A 3739-nucleotide genomic window follows, 5' to 3' on the forward strand; every position below is an offset into this window, starting at 1 on the left:
TCCTGCAGTGTGCAACAGATATGTAGTCTGAGAAGAGATATGCCTCTATAGGTGTTGCAGTCTTTCTTGCTGCCCTTTTTCTTCCATATTGGCACCACTATCGATTAGTCAAATCATTTAATGCTTGACACGTAGGCACACTGTTTATCTCAAATCTCCGATCAGACCTCATTTTGCAGATCCAACTAATGGAATGAATTCTTAGTCTCATTAACTAAGTTTCTCTTGCAGGTTTGTCACTATAGGGCAATATTGTGATGTTGTATGGTAGATTATGGACTCACCAACCTCCTTTACTATCCTGACGAGTGAGAAGCTGCCTTTCCCTAGTGGCGAATCTGTTCTGCCGACCGATGGAAGGAGAAGGCGTAATGATTTTATCACCTGTAAAAAAGCCATTATTAATTGGTAAAATGCAACACTTGTCTTTTATAATTGTACTGTCAGGGGTGTTGAAAGTTCATAAGAATCCAAAGAAATGAGCCAAATCATGAGATGTCAACAGGGGGGTCCGAGCTAGAGTCGATGGCGAAAATTTTCAGCTCGGCAACAAGGGATTATAGGACTGCCTGCAGCTTAAACGATTAGTGATCCCCATGTTGTGCAGAGACGGGGAAGTGATGGGATGGGTGGGGCGTGGAGCATGGGTGCAAAGGGGGGAGGGGGCGATTCACAACAACGATAGCCCGTGACTTTCTGCCCTTTCTACACAACAATTATTATGTAGAAACATATACATGACGTATTCAGGGCAACGGCAGGCGCACCTCTGTACTCAAATCGCTACGGGACAAGTAATGTTACTGGGGACAGGTTTTCTTGTATATTCATAATGACTAATTACCTTTTAACACACCCAATTCGAAGTGGATGGAGACCACTATTAGTGTCCAGTGTAGTGTCCGGTTTAGGTGTCCGTGCTCTCCTTGGTTAAAGTGCAGAATAATAGAATTACATTATTATTGAAATAAGACCTGATTAAACGTGCTACTGAAAGCGGGACGTTTTCTTTCCTGGATAAACGTGAAGTGTTGCCAACTTACGCCGTGTTCAGTTGGAAATGTAACTACTGTTTTCTGCTTTTCGATTTGTGATTGTGTTTCTACTTTACATACCAATTTTAGAAACATTTTGGTTATTTGAAATTTAGTCCACTTTTCTGTTTTTTAAGGTATTTACCCTCCACTCCAACTTCCCGATTCCTTAAAGTTCATCCTTTTCATGAATATTGTTTGTTTGTTTGTTTGTTGTTGCTGTTGCTGTAGTTGTAGTTGCTGTTGCTGATGCTTTTGTATCTGTGCTTGATGCTGTTGCTGTTGCTGTTTTGTAGCTGTTGAGGCTTTTGTTGTTGTTGTTGTTGTTGTTGTTGTTGTTGTTGTTGTTGTTGTTGCTGTTGTTGTTGTTGTTGTAGTTGTTGTTGTTGTTGATGATGTTGTTTTTGTTGTTGTTGTTATTGTTGTTGAAGTTGTCTGTTTAGTTTTTTTGTATTGAACATTTCGTTAGACACAACCTAAATAGTTTCGAATGCGTATCCCTTGATTCCCTGTCGTGATACCAAACTAGCATGAAATACATTGAAAAGGACTGGAACAGCAATTCTTAACTCATCCGGATTCGAACCTTTAACCCTCGCAAAGCAGCTGACGTTCAAAACTTACTAAGCCACAGTGCTTGCGACATCATCATCCAGTGTCAGATCTGTAACAGATGTCGGCGATCATTGTTTTCCATTCATTCCTTTGCTCGGATGCTCTCAAAAAAGCTACGTTTCCCCGATCTTTCCTTGGGACATAGCTTTTTTAATTTGTATGGCCTTGAGCGCTATATTTTACACATCGTATTGTGAGAAAAGCTAGTCCGTCAAGGTCTGACGATGACCAATACATTCATAGAGGAGAATAATATTTCTCCAGCGAAATATACGAATTAGAAGAATTAAAGTTTAAGATGACTTGTGACTTCTATGGACAATAAGACCACAACTTTGACAGAGAAAAGTTTGGCACATTTTAAACATTTAAATGCTCTATTTCCACTTGTGAATGTATGCAGGCTCCTCTCTTATATAGGTTGTAGTGGTTGGAGGGTAGTCTGGTGTGGTTTGCTTCTTCTTTCCTATCAAACATCTATAGCCTTTATCCCCCCTCTTTCTTATTTGTGTTTGTTACTCTCTTGTAACACCTCTAACCTTCGGCACTAAAATGACCTTAATGTATTGCAAGTGCCGTAAAACTCTGACTAAAACTAACTCTTATAGTTTCAGCATTTCTTATTTAAATTATACTTGCAATCTATATTTAGTCGCTTTTAAGGACAAGCGGGCTAACCCAGATTTCGGGGGTTTCCAGAAATCTTGATTCGACTCCGAAAGTGGGCTTTGCCCTACCTATAAGAGAAGTTTGGTTTCGTGGATGTGTATATATTTGTTTGGTTGTAGAGAAAACTCTCCTTTTCTTTTAAAGAAACTGAACTAGGGTCCAATAACTTTACCTTCGATTTTCTCAAAACAGTATTTTTCGGGATTGCCTTCTTGTACTTTAAAGCGAGCATTTGCTTGTCAACGTAAGTGGCATAGCGTCTTATCCAATGGTCTCTGGTCTTATCTCTGTTCTCCCCAGACTGACCAGTCGACGTCCGCCCCTCATCGCGTCCAGCAGACGACATGACTGAGGGTAGAGGGCGCCATTCCCAGGCCAGATCGTGAGGGCGCGACATGACCCCTGACCTCTCGGACGAGAGCAGACGTGTCAGGTCGGAGTGGACACTTGTTTGGACGACTGTCTTATCGCGGTCTGTACACACTTTAACACACTCACGTCTCCCTGTGGTCAGTGCTGTGTCCACCACAAACTCATTTCTCGCTTGTGGGTTCTAATTACAGCAATCGGCGCCGGCACCTTGGCACCTGAATCACCGTCGCCTTCTTCTTCGTCATCGTCGTTGTCGTTGCCGTGTTGGTAGCTGACGTCATCAGACTTTGTGGATACCTGAAACACTCCACCTCCGCTCTCAAGGGTTCTAATTACTGCAATCGGCGCCGCACCTTGGCACCTGAGTCATCGTCGCCTTCTTCATCATCGTCTTCGTCATCGTTGTCGTTGTTGTCGTTGTCGTCGTTGCTATGTTGGTAGCTGACGTCATCAGACTTTGTGGATACCCGAGACTCCACCTGCTGACCTGTCGCTTGCCGTCCGTCGGGATATGAGCTCTGGATGAAAGCATGTTCGAAGCAGAGAAATCGGGTTTTTTCACTCCGTGCACGGGAAATAATACGCCTATTCGGGAATGGGACGATTTTCTACTGGACCGTTCCTACACTGTGTGATTCTCACCTTGGCTACAATGCACACAGGTAGGACTTTTATTTACCTCGTCAATCTTCGGGACTTCTCTTCTGTTTATTTTTTTGTGGTTTTTGTTTTGCATCTCTATGTGGGTGGTTGGCGGGCGCTCGTGTGTTGTGTGCTTCTTCCTTTCCTTTCAAGCATCTATTGTCCTTTTATCCTTTTAAAAAATGTAACTAATTTTACTTCCCCTTCGAAACAATTTTGATCATTTAGGTGAAAAGCTTCCATCCCAGCCAGAGATGATAGGGATACAAGATCCCAGCAGAAAGACCCGAGATACTCGATAAAAATGTCTCCCTTCTCGGGAATCGAACTCGAGTCTCCTGCAGTGTGCAACAGATATGTAGTCTGGGTGGGTGGGTGGTTAGCGGCTGCTCTGGTGTCATTTGCTC

The 3739-nt window shown here is 42.9% G+C and overlaps 1 long non-coding RNA gene across 1 annotated transcript in view; it reads left to right on the plus strand.

Moving 5' to 3' along the window:
- Window positions 1–3352, plus strand: part of LOC118478175 — a 40575-nt gene extending 37223 nt beyond the window's left edge. The window contains exon 2 of the long non-coding RNA XR_004858879.1: window positions 2619–3352. This is a non-coding gene — a long non-coding RNA (uncharacterized LOC118478175). The remainder of the gene's footprint in view (window positions 1–2618) is intronic.
- The last annotated feature ends 387 nt before the right edge of the window (window positions 3353–3739 follow it).

The sequence above is a fragment of the Aplysia californica genome, unplaced genomic scaffold (genome assembly GCF_000002075.1).
Source record: "Aplysia californica isolate F4 #8 unplaced genomic scaffold, AplCal3.0 scaffold00393, whole genome shotgun sequence".
NCBI classification, from domain to species: domain Eukaryota; kingdom Metazoa; phylum Mollusca; class Gastropoda; order Aplysiida; family Aplysiidae; genus Aplysia; species Aplysia californica.